The 13,212-nt window shown below is 42.9% G+C and overlaps 1 pseudogene; it reads right to left on the reverse strand.

Annotated features, from left to right (window-relative positions):
- Window positions 1-10,593: 10,593 nt before the first annotated feature.
- LOC128772535 (U2 spliceosomal RNA) lies at window positions 10,594-10,742 on the reverse strand (annotated as a pseudogene).
- Between the last annotated feature and the right edge of the window lie 2,470 nt (window positions 10,743-13,212).

Here is a 13,212-nt window from a genome sequence, read left to right on the forward strand (position 1 = left end):
TTTTCTTTTTCTATTACAACTCACTTTAAATAACCACTTTGATGGTTTAACTGATTTCTAGATAGTCTAGTCACAAATTATTTAAACTGATCAAAATAATTAAGTGGCTAGCCAATCATTTACATATATAAAATAACATTATGAGAAGTCTCAAACTCACTGACAAATGTAAAAATAATATCATGAACCCCTGAATATCCAATACTAAGTTTTATCAAATCCTAATATTTTGCTCTGTTTGAGCATCTTTTTAAAAAGATGTTTGAGATCTTTTTTAAAAGAAACAATACAACAGCACATTAAAAGGATCATACGTTGCGATCAAGTGGGATTTTTCCCTGGGTTGTAAGGGTAGTTCAACATATACAAATCAATGAATGTGATATACCACATTAATACAATTAAAGAGTTTTTAAAATGGGTGAAATGGGTGAAGGGGATTAAGAGTTCGCTTATCATGACGAGCACTGAGTAATGTATAGAATTGTTGAATTACTATGTTGTACACTTGAAACTAATGTATCACTGTATGTTAATTATACAAGGATTACAATTTTTAAAAATAATTAAATAAATAATTTTTAAAAATAAATCACATAATCATCTCAATAGATGCAGAAAGTGCATATGACAAAATTTAACACCATTTCATGATGAAAATACTTAACAACCTAGATGTAGAAGGAACGTACCTCAACATAATAAAGGCCATATATAACAAGACCTCAGCTAACACAATGGTGAAAATTTGAAAGCTTTTCCTTAAAGATCAGAATAAAAGACAGGGATGTTCTCTTGCCACTTCTATTCAATATAGTACTAGAATTCCTAGTCAGAGCAACTAGGTAAGGAAAAGAAATAATAGAAATTCAAGTTGGAAAGGAAAAAGTTAAATTATCTGTTTCCAGATGACCTGATCTTACATATAGAAAACTCTAAGCACTCCAGAGAGAAAAAAAAAATGTTAAAACTAAAAAATGAATTTAGTGGGGCGCCTGGGTGGCTCAGTCGGTTAAGCGTCCGACTTCGGCTCAGGTCACTATCTCGCGGTGTGTGGGTTCGAGCCCCGTGTCGGGCTCTGTGCTGACTGCTCAGAGCCTGGAGCCTGTTTCAGATTCTGTGTCTCCCTCTCTCTCTGACCCTCCCCCCTTCATGCTCTGTCTCTCTCTGTCTCAAAAATAAATAAACGTTAAAAAAAATTAAAAAAAAATGAATTTAGTAAAGTTACAAGATACAGAATCAACATACAGAAATCAATTGTGTTTCTTTAACAATGAACCATCTAAAAAGAGAATTAAGATAATCCCATTTACAGTATCATCAACAAAAATAAAATTACTTGGGCATAAACTTAGCTAAAGAGGTAAAAGATCTGTAACTGAAAACTATAATTGATGATGTAAATTAAAGGAAATACAAAAAATGTAAAGATATCCCATGTCCATGGATTGGAAGACAAGATATTGTTACAATGGCCATCCTATCCAAAGAGATCTACAGATTCAAAGCTCTTTCCATCAAAATGCTAAGGGTAATTTTTACAGAAGTAGAGAAAACAATCCTAAAATTCATATGAAACTACAAAAGACCCAGAATAGCCAAAGTGATCTTGAGAAAGAACAAAGCTAGAGGCATTGAACTCCCTGATTCCAAAATGTATTAAAAACCTACATTATGGTACTGGCATAAAGATAGGCCTATAGACCAATGGAACGGAATAGAGAACCCAGAAATAAACCCACGTATATATAGTGAACTAATCTTTGACAAGGGTACCAAGAATACACAATGGAGAAATGATGGTCTCTTCAACAAATAATATTGGGAGAAATGAATATCCATGTGCAAAAAAAGAAATTGGACCCCTGTGTTATACCATACACAATAATTAACTCATCGTAGATTAAAGACTTAAACATAACACCTGAAATTATAAAATTCCTAGGAGAAAACATAAGGGAAAGTCTTCTTCACACTGGTTGGCAATAAATTCTTGGATATGACACCTGAGACAGGCAACAAAACCAAAAATAGGTAAACGGGACTGTATTGATCTGAAAAGCTTCTGCACAGCAGAAATAACAATCAACAGAATTAAAAGGCAACCTATGAAATGGGAGAAAGTATTTGCAAATAATATATCTGCTAAGGGGTTAATTTCCAAAATCTATGTAGAACTCCCAAAATTTAATAGCAAAAAAATCAAATAACCACATTAAAAAGTGGGCAAAAGACTTGAACTGACGTTTCTCCAAAAAGAAGATAAAAATGTCCAACAGGTATATGAAAAGATGCTCAACATCATTAATTATTAGGGGAAATGCAAATCAAAACTACAATGAGATATCACCTCGTGCCTGTTAGGTTGGTCACTATTTTTAAAAAGAGAAATAATAAGTATGGCGAGGTTGTAGAGAAATTGGCACCTTGCACACTGTCCATAGACATGTAAAATGGTTCAGCTGCTATAGAAAACATTTCAAAGATTCTTAAAAATTAAAACTAAAACTGGCATATGATCCAGCCATCCTACTCCTGAGTAATATACCCGAATGAATTGAAATCAGGCTCTCAGAGACATCTGCGTGGCCATGTTCATTGCAGCAACATTGCCAATAGCTAAGATATGGAAAAAACCCACACGTCCATCAACAGGTGAACAGATAAAGACCATGTGGTACCTATATAAAGTGAATATCGTTCAGCCTTAAAAAAAAAAAAAAAGAAGGAAATTCTGCCATTGGCAGCAATATAGCTGAATCTGGAGGACATAATGCTGAGCAAAATAAGCCAATCACAGAAGGATAAATATTGCATGATTTCACTTATATGAGGCATTTCAAATAGTCAAGCTCACAGAAGCAGAGAATAGAGTGGTGCTTGTCAGGGGTCCGGGGGAGGGAGTTCAATGATAGGAAGTTTCAGTTATGCTTGATGAATAAATGCTGGAGATCCACCATACAATATAGTGTAAGTAGTTAAATTTGAGCGGTGCCTGGGTGGCTCAGTGGGTTAAGCGTCCGACTTCTGCTCAGGTCATGATCTCACCGTTCCCGAGTGCGAGTCCCACGTGGGGCTTTGTGCTGACAGCTCAGAGCCTGGAGTCTGTTTCAGAGTCTGTCTCCCTCTCTATCTCTGCCCCTCCCCCACTCATGCTCTGTCTCTCTTGCTCTGTCTCTCAAAAATAAACATTAAAAATTTTTTTTTAATTTGCTAAGAGGATGCATACCATGCTAAGTGTTCACAACAACAACAACAACAACAACAAAAAGGAGGGGAAAATACAAAGAAATTCTGGGAGTTGTTGGATATGTCTATTACCGTGACTGTGGTGATAATATTGCAAGTGTTTGTGTATGTTTGAACCCAATAAGCTGTACACAGTAAATACATGCAGCTCTCTGAGCAGCAATGATGCCTTGATAAAGCTATTTTAAAAAGGAGGCAGAACAGGGGCACCTGGCTGGCTCAGTCAGTAGAGCATGAGACTCTTGCCCTCAACGTTGTGAGTTCAGGCCCTGTGCTGGGGGTGGAGCCCACTTTTTTTAAGTAAATAAATAATTTTTTAAAAAGGAAGCAAAACAATACTTTATTGCCATTTTACGAGTTAATAAGATGAAAACAGGGCTGTCTTCATGCCCTATGGAAGCCTCACACGGCTTTGGCTACTCAGAGCCAAGATAAAGCCACCAAACATCGAAATGGAAAACACTCAGCTGTGTAATTGACTGCATATCTCTGTGACAGGACACATCTGGGCTGCTCCTCAAAGGAAATGAGGGAAAAGATCTACCACTGGTTCTGTGGGCACTTAGAGAACCGGAGTGTGCCAGGCGAGGGCATACCATCCACCCGTGAGCCTTTTACCCCACAGTGGGGTCTGATACCCACGTTGGGTGGGTGTGCCAGGAAAGGCAGAGAGCAGACCCAGACCATAGCAGGACAGACTTGCGCCTAGGCTTCTGTTGGGGCCTGTCTGAAGTTCCCCCTCCCCGTGTGGGGAGGTCGCATCTAGCGGTGAACAAGGCCTCTCTTTGCTTTACAGACACAGGCGAAGTGCTGACAGCAGCCGTGCCCACCACACAGCCTGCGACACTTCCCATGATGGCCATTCTAGCAGGTGGGTTGCTATTTGTTCTGCGGGGAATAGGGGGGAGGGCACTGTGTGCGGGGCAGTGGACTGGCCCCTTCCTGGGCCCGCTGACCACAGCCAGGAGAGGACTCCTGGCCTGCGTAAGAGCAGAGCCAGGAGCCGACATTTCTACCTGACCGTGACCTTCAAGCTGGCTTGGTGTTCAAATCTTTGTCTTTCTTTCTTTCTCATTTTTTTTTAAAGCGTATTTATTTATTCTGAGAGGGAGACATAGAGAGTGCAACTGGGGGAGGGGCAGAGAGAGAGAGGGAAAGAAGGAGAATCCCAAGCAGGCTGTACAGGGTCAGTGCACAGAGCAGCCCGATGTGGGGCTCGAACGCATGAAACCGTGAGATGGTGACCTGAGCCGAAATCAGGAGTCGGGTGCTCAACTGACTGAGCCACCTAGGCACCCCTGAAACTTAGTCTTTCTGAAGTTGAAATTAGGGGATGTCCCAATTACTGGGAATGCTTCTGTTCATCCCTGCTGACAGGTGATGGATTATATGCAACCACAGACACAACGGAGTCTGCGGCCCTGCCATCCACACCCACGCCCCTGGCAGGTAAGTCCTTGGGAAAATGCGGGGGGCGGGGGAGCTAATGTTTGTGGAACAACCAAAATGTAATAAAGCAGAGAATCGGATGCTTTCATACAACTGACAGTTCATTGAGTGCTCACAAGAACCTCCCAGCATTATTCTCCCACAACCCTCATCATTGGCTCATAAAATGAGACACAGAAAGGATCATTTTCTAGCATTACCCACCTAGAACATGGTGAAGCCAAGATCTGGGCATGTAGCAATCTGACTCCAAACCCATGTGACTACTAGTCTTTTGGGGGGCGGGGGGGGGGGGCGGTGCGGAGACAGTATGTCCAAAGCTACCTCTGGACTACTGGAAAGAGAACATTCTTACAAGCCTAATTGTACAGTGCAGGTGCATTAGGACCATAGCCAGGAAACGGGGGTGTCAGCTGGTAATCACTTACTCAGTAGGTTTTAGTATAAAATTCCTAATGGGAAAAACTTATAAATTTATAGCTTCCAGGGTGACAGACAGGCAAAATGTACCCTTTTAATATGCCTAGAACTCTGTATTAGGAATGAGCCCCAGCCCGTCTCTTCCTTCTTCACCCTGGGGTACCTGCCTGCACATCTGCTTTACAAAGAGGAAAAACTCGTTGTACCATTTGGGTATCTGAAGGTTGGTTCCACAATAACTCACATGATAACTGAATTTTTCCAGGTCAGGTGTCATCAAATGTTTATTTTTCAAGTTTATTTATTTATTTTGAGAGAGCCGTTGGGGCTCGTTGCAGAGAGAGGAGCAGAAAGAGAATCCCAAGCAGGCTCTGCACTGTTAGCATGGAACCCGATGTAGGGCTCAAACTCACAAATCGTGAGATCATGACCTGCCCTGAAATCAAGTCAGATGCTTAACCAACTGAGCCACTCAGGCTCCCCTCAAGTGTTTGTATTTCCAAATAAACGCTATGGTGGGAGTTTATGGCTGTGTGTAGATATTCTGTTGCTTCCTAAAAGCGTATCACACAGCAGTCACACATCACCTCCTCTGTTTCAAGCCCCAGCTTGAGCCACTTCTTGACATCCCTGGGTCCCTGAGCATTTTTGCTTTCAGAGACCCTTATACTTAATTATATTTTATGACCGCGTTGGTATAAAGACAAATGGAATGTAGACTAGACTGAGGTCATCTTTTTGTTCTAATTTTAAAGAAATTAAGACATTTTTAGGGGCCTTTAGCAGTCACCTGGGCCCCAGGCAGTGTGCCCACCACATCTGATTGATGAATCTGTCTGCTCCTCTGGGTTGTTCTGAATAACTAGCAGGTCTGAACTCACCACCACCACCCCAAGCCCATTTGGGAAGGAGGAAGGACATGACATTTTTGCCTACCACAAAGTTGTTTCAAATAGGAGGCAGGGGTGGATTCTGCCTTACTTTACAGCTTCCTGGGGGACAGAATCGATTGGCCGTGAGGAGGGCCACCCCAAGGCAACATCCTTGGAGCTGGGCTCAGTAAGCCAGGCTGCCTGTTAGCAGCAATGGCTCACAGCAAGCCGGCCTATTTTGGCCCAAGGGTGCTCACAGGAGCCTTGTTGAAAAGAGGTTTAACTTTCAGGGAGCAGTGCACACATTTCCTGGTAGGACTGAGTTGAAAACAGTAGGCGATAGTCTCACTGCGGTGTTTCCATGCTTTTCCAGAGCGATGTGGGGAGGGTGTCCACAGAGCAAATTCTGACGGCCCAGGAGAATTGGGACTTGTAAAGGGGAGCTTGACCTCTAACCTTTCGGCAGGCTTCCTCACCTTCTCTTCTGAGCATAATCTCCTTGTGATTAGGCTGACAGTGCACATTTGCATTGCAATTTTACTCACGTGTATATTCTAACTGATCTCAAAAGAACTGGTATGTTAGAGAAATATTACTACTTATATTATTGTATTGTATTGTAGTGTGTTGTATTCCTACTCCTATTTTGTAAGCTAGAGAGCTATTCATACAATGAGACATAGACCCTTATAAACTCCTCGTTTAAATAAGAAATCTAGTGGGATTGGGGATTCTGCTTTTTATCTCTTTCGTGTAGGGAACTGGGAGGTGCCAAAGATCACTGTTGGCTTAACAGAGAAGCACGCCAGGCTTTTTAGAACCTTCTAGAATGCAGAATGTCAATATAAATATCATGGCCAGGGCAACAAATAAAACAACCATTAGATTGCAGACCCTTTCACTAGACAGAAATAATCTGTGATTATTAAATTTTAAAAATTTTATCTGCAAAGACAACTTTATGCAGCAAAATAGTATCTGTTTTTCTCTAACTGAAAAGAAAGACTTTTCCTTACTGCTTTACCTTGCTGAGATCTTTCTCCTCGGCAGCAGTGAGGAGTTGTTAGAATCTCTCTGGTTAGCATTGAGGGAAAAAAGCAAGTCTGAGTAACTCCACACTTATAATAAGGATCACAAAACAAAGAAAGAATTTTGATAAAAGGAATGCGAGCATATATATTTTGCATCTATAGAAACAGATCTTCAAAAAAATAAACAGATCTTCATCTCTAGTAAATTAAAATTTATTATAAAAATCCTTTAGGGTGGAAATCCATTACTCCTTAATAAATTCCTATATTAAATCAGCAGAAGAAAATAGAATATCTTTCTTCTAAGTATAAGACATTCTTTTCTTTTCTTTTAACTCGGTTGCTTTTTGTTTGGTGTTTTGGTATTTCTGTTTTTACTTTAACTATTGAATTATTAGCTCTAGATTAGCCTATACTCACGTATAGTAATATAATTTTTTTAATATAAATTGGTACTTTTAGTATATCCTGCATACATTTTCATGCTTAAATATTTCAAAATAAAATGCATCTTATTTTTAAAAATTTTTTATGTTTATTTTATTTTTGAGAGAGAGAGAGAGTACAGGGGAGGGGCAGAGAGAGAGGGAGACACAGGATCCGAAGCAGACTCCTTCCTTCCTTCCCTCCTTCCTTCTTTCCTTCCCCTTCCTTCCTTCCTTCCTTCCTTCCTTCCTTCCTTCCTTCTTTCCTTCCTTTCTTCCTTCCTTCCACCAAGGTGCTCTATCATGTGCATTAACAACTACACGGTGCTAACAGACTGACTGTCATGCAGCCTTCCTTCTCCAACTTCACCCACTACCTTGGTTCTATACCCACAAACTAGTAATCTGATTCTTCTGGGAGTTCTCTCTAGTTTTTATTTTGTTTCCTACTAAATAAATCTCACTAAGATTTCTTGGATGGGCTAGGGAACCAGATTTCCTAATTTCAAACACTGGTTCCCCAGAATTGTGTGATCTTGGGCACATTACTCAACTGCTATGTGCCTTAATTTCCTCACCTACAATATGGGTACTATAATAGAATATATTTGCCTGTAATACATCCATGAGTGTCTATATACATGTATACACAGTATTATTTATATATACACATCTACACATACACACATAGATACACAGATGTGGCTGGAGGACCACCGTGGAGGTTAAAGATGCTGAAAGCATCGTTTACTTAGTGCTGGACACCAAGAAGTCTATATAAACGTTAGTTCTATAATAACTATCGCCATCATTGTTGTCATCAAATATTTACCTTTTGCTGAGGTGAGAGAACTGACCTAGAGAAACTTAAACACACTGAGAAGTGTGTTTAAATGTTTGACTTTCAAACATCAGCATCTGCATTAGGCCTGGCCTTTCTCCCAGGGTCGTGGCTAGGTTCCGGGAGACAGTCCCCTGAGGAAATAGAGCCCAAGTGCATGGCACTTCCCTCACCCTGGCTCGTGCCACACTCCATTGGTCAAGAAAGTCACAAAGGCCCACCTGGTTTTACGAAGGGATGATACAGAGACTCCTCCTTCCGACATGGGACTGTCAAGATTCCAGAGGGCTCGAGGAACGGGAGAGATTTTGTAGACACCTTTAGAAAATACAATTGACCACTATGCCCTTCTTTGCCAGCACCTCAATCCTACATTGGTTGGCATTCTCTTCCTCCAAACACATCACCTACGAGGTTTCTCTGGTCTCTAGTTTCTAAAAAGAACGTGCTGGGATTTTCCCATCAGCTCTTCCTATTCTTCCCGTTTTCTCTGTCCTTGCAGATTACATTTTAAGGCCTTTCACATGCTTGTGGAAGGAGAGGAAATGAGTTCATTTAGTCAAATCATGTTGCAGTTGAAGCCCCTACAGGTTTCCCTTCCACGTGAACTTGCCCCTCCTTTCACTCTGTCTGGGGCGAACCTCCTTCCTTTATGATCGACCTGCAGAAATCATCTTCCTGTTTCAAAGCCAGTCCTACATAAACTGATCTCTCAAAGCAGATGAAATGTCTGTCACCAATAGTGTTGTTAGACTCCTAGAGGTATCCCTCTTACTTGCCCTGATAGCGCAAAGTGTGTGGTTTCTCCATCCTGTCACTGATTGTAAATCCTGAGGGGTGAACTCTATCAACTTTTTCCCCTATTAGGCATTAAGGGAATGTTCTATGGTTAAAAATACCACTGTGCTGGTGGCAAAGAAATGTGTTTAGTGCAAGAAAGAGCACTCTTTAATCTCCAGATTACACCGTACTGGGCAACTCCCATGGAAATACTCTGGTCAGCTGTCCACAAAGCCATGGCCATCACATCCAGATGGCCCTCAAGTCAAGGATTCCCTGAAGTTCTTCTGCCGTCAGTGGGACAGGGATACGTGTGCAAGGCTGAGACCCAAGGACCTCTGCCTTTCCCCCTCCAGAAGCCAGATGTTGCTGTTCACTGGGGTCTTCTGGCACTTCTGGGAAGGAGAAAGTCCAGCACTGATGTTCCAAGACCATTGATCTCTCTATCTGCCCAACCCAGAGGAATTATGACAACAGCAGTATATCGGCCCACTGTAACAGGATCAAGGCAACATGCTGACATAAATAAAGGTCAATCTCACAATATACCGCTGCTCTGTCTCCCCAGGAGCTTCCATGACCGTGAGGCTGGTGAATGGCACAGGGAGGTGCTCGGGCCGAGTGGAGGTTCTCATCCAGGGCACATGGGGGACCGTGTGTGATGACTTCTGGGACCTGGCCGAGGCCACAGTCGTGTGCCGCCAGCTGCAGTGTGGCCAGGCCGTGGCAGCACCCACGGGGGCCCACTTCGGGGCAGGTTCTGGGAAGATTTTGCTGGACGACTTGCAGTGTGCGGGCAGCGAGAGTCACCTGGGGCAGTGCGCGCACAGGGGTGAGGCCGGGCACAACTGCGGGCACCTGGAGGATGCTGGTGTCATCTGCACAGGTGAGGGGCTGACTGTCAGTCCTCACTTGGAAGGCTACTGTTATCCCTTCACTACTCATTCTCCACACACACAGCCAGCACGGTCCAGAAATGTCAGTGGATCAAGGCAGGCCACTGGTGTTGTCTATACCCTTTCAAAATTATGCATTGACCTGACCATCAGATTGCTGCAGATTGCTGAGTATGGCTCATGATCACGGATCCAGGCTCAGATGTGACCTGTTTGGTTTGAAAATTCAGGCTGAACTCGAACTCAGCCAAAACACATTATCTGGCATAAAAATCCAAATTCTTCCGTTTGTGGAAAAAAAAAAAGTATAAACAGAAGTTAAAGCTCAAAACAACAAATTCTTTTATTACGTTCACCAACTGGATCTGAGAAAGAGCTGACTCTTTGGTCACGAAACAGCTTTCCAGTTCACACAGTCCCCGTCATTCAAACCCCTTACTTGTTTTATTCCCACGGCTCTTGGAAACTTTCGAGTTTGAGTTTGTTACCTCTGGTGATGGGCCAAATTTGTCAGCTGGTGTTCCAAGCCCTCCACATCTAGGCCTGGTGACCTTCCCAAACCTATGTGTCTTTCCAGTTGACACTCTGCCTCACAGAATCTTTCCTGATTCTGTCCCTCTGGCAGCTGGGATAACGTTCCTACGAATGACAAGCTCTGCCAGGATACACCTGGCTCGTCCTGAGCCATACCCCTCAACATCTAAGGTCCCTGGGGGAGCACTGCCTTCTGATAAGAACAGATACTACACTTGATCTTAGCCAAAAGGCCGAGAAGCGATGAGCACTGCCTTCTGAAGCTCCCCTGGGACGCTCAGCATTTGCTGACTGGTCTCATGGCTCAAATCCCCAGGACATGCTAAGATCCTCAAGGGCATGGTCTCTGCTTCTGTCTGCCTCCAAGCTCCCTAAAACTAGAATGTTACCAGTAAATAATCACTAAATAAGACACAATAACATGTTCAGTCTCTTTCCATGTTGACAGGTGTTCAGTCCACAGCTGCTTTGCCCCCAGGTAGGACCCGTCTTACATTTGGCCTCATCTACTAGACGTGGTGTGAGGTTTAGAGTCAGATCCTGGTTTGGTTCCCAGCTTCATTATTCACCCATCTGTCTGTTCATGGATATTGACTGAGTGTCCACCACATGCTGAACTCTGTGCCGGTAAACACTGGAGCCACAGCAGAGGTCAAACCCCTCCCCCCAGTGCTCTTCCTTCACGGGGTCTGCACCCTAATGGGAGGGGCAGACATGGCATATGCTCACCCTCAGTTATAGAACCTCAGCCAAGTGATGTCATCTCTTGATCCCGTTTCATCTTCATTTCTCTTCGTAGGAGTCAGAATAACATAGAGAATTGAATAATTGAGAATTGCATGTGACAATGCCCAAAACGCCTGGCACCAGACAAGCACTGGTGCCAGGCACTCACACAATCTTTTCTTTTGGTCAAATGCCAACTAAGGGCACAATCTTTTCTTTTGGTCAAATGCCAACTAAGGGAGGCTGTGTGTGGGGGGTGGGGGCCAAAGGGCCTGAGCTGAAGGAATCTGATCCTGGCTGGTCTCTCTCCAGGTGAATGACGTTGGCCCTCACTCTCCATGTCATTAGAACAGGCACATTGGAGTCCAGGATCCATAAAATTCTATGCCTTTGACATTCTGTGACTAACAAGGAGAGGATCAGCAGCCACGTGGATTGGCTGAATGAAGTGTGTGGCACTGTGGCAAGTGAGAGTTGGTCATTGAAGGACGGAGATGTAGGTCTTGTACTAGAAATTGGGGGACCCTTTCCCATCTGACATTTTATTGTGATGATTTTCAAATATGCAGCAGAATTTGAAGGATTTGAAAATGAGCTCCTACCTACCTAGATCACACGATAAATTTATCAATATGTCTATCATCCCTTTATTCATCCATCAACCCATCATATTTTTAATTAATATTTGATTTGTGCACCATAAAACTCACCCATTTTCAGGTCCAGTTGGATGGATTTGGGTGATTGTGTGCAGCTGTATAATCACCACCACTATCAAGATGTAAAATAGTTTCTTTGCCCTCAAAGATTTCTGGTGCATTTCAGAGTTGATGCCCTCCTCTCTCTCCTGCACTCCACTTCCAGGAACTGCTTTGTGAATCTCCTTGCTTTGTTCAGGTGATGTCATGACACACATGGAGAGAAGGCAGCAAAGAAAGAGATGATGGCCAACTGATGATCTCTCCTACGGCAGGTCACACAGGGCAAATTGTCCACGAGTTTTGCTTTTCTGATGGCCATGTAGTGCATGTTCATTCATCAACAGGCAATAATACCATGCTCTGTCCTAAGTGAAGATCTTGTGGCTGTGAGGTCCTGGACTTAGAATACAGTGTCGTGGTTATTCCTGGTGAATCCTGGGAGAAGGCAGATGACGCCTTGAAGCAACTGTATCTTCTCCCAATGTTTTGACTGCTCCCAGATGACCATCCTTCTTTTTTACCCACCAACAGCCTATGAGAACCTACTTCCCACATCAGTGACTCAACACTCACCTTCTTCTGCACCTCCAGGTAAGACTGTTTCTCTTTATGATATGTCTTCTGAACAACTTTGTTCATTCAACAATGAATGAGTGAATGAATATATGTCACTAAGGATTCATAATGTCACTGGGGTTATAGATAGCAATAAAAAGAGTTGATCCTCAAGTAAGTTAAGTCCATGGGAAGAGGGGGGAAGAAACTGTTACCAAAAAGTGTGGTGAATACTCTAATGGGGAAGCACAGAATGCCATGGGCTCCCAGAAGAGGGTCTCCATCCAGATCCAAGGGTTCTTGGCAGGACTTGAAGGATGAGGGGGCAATGGGATTATGTCAAGCAGGGAAGAAACCAGATAGACTCCCTATGAGCTGCAGGGTTGGAGACATTAACATGTGTTCCAAATTAGAACTTAGGGCTGGCCGATAACCATACAGAATTAGTGAACAGTGAGTTGGCTCTTTGAGATGGTTTTCTGCTGTGATCAGGGATGAGCAATATTTTAGGATATTCAGCCCTGAGTTTTTTTTTTTTCTTTTACAAATTAGGTCTAGTCTGAGGTCAGATAAGGTAGGAGTAAAACATTGGACTCCTGAGTCTCTTAATCTAGCTGTACAGTTAAAAGATTAAAAAAGGGGGGCACCTGGGTGGCTCAGTCGGTTAAGCTTCTGACTTCTGCTTGTGTCATGATCTCACGGTTCATGAGTTCAAACTGTGCTGACAGCTCAG

Source organism: Panthera pardus, unplaced genomic scaffold (assembly GCF_024362965.1).
Source record: "Panthera pardus isolate Hobbes unplaced genomic scaffold, ASM2436296v1 HiC_scaffold_22, whole genome shotgun sequence".
NCBI lineage: Eukaryota > Metazoa > Chordata > Mammalia > Carnivora > Felidae > Panthera > Panthera pardus.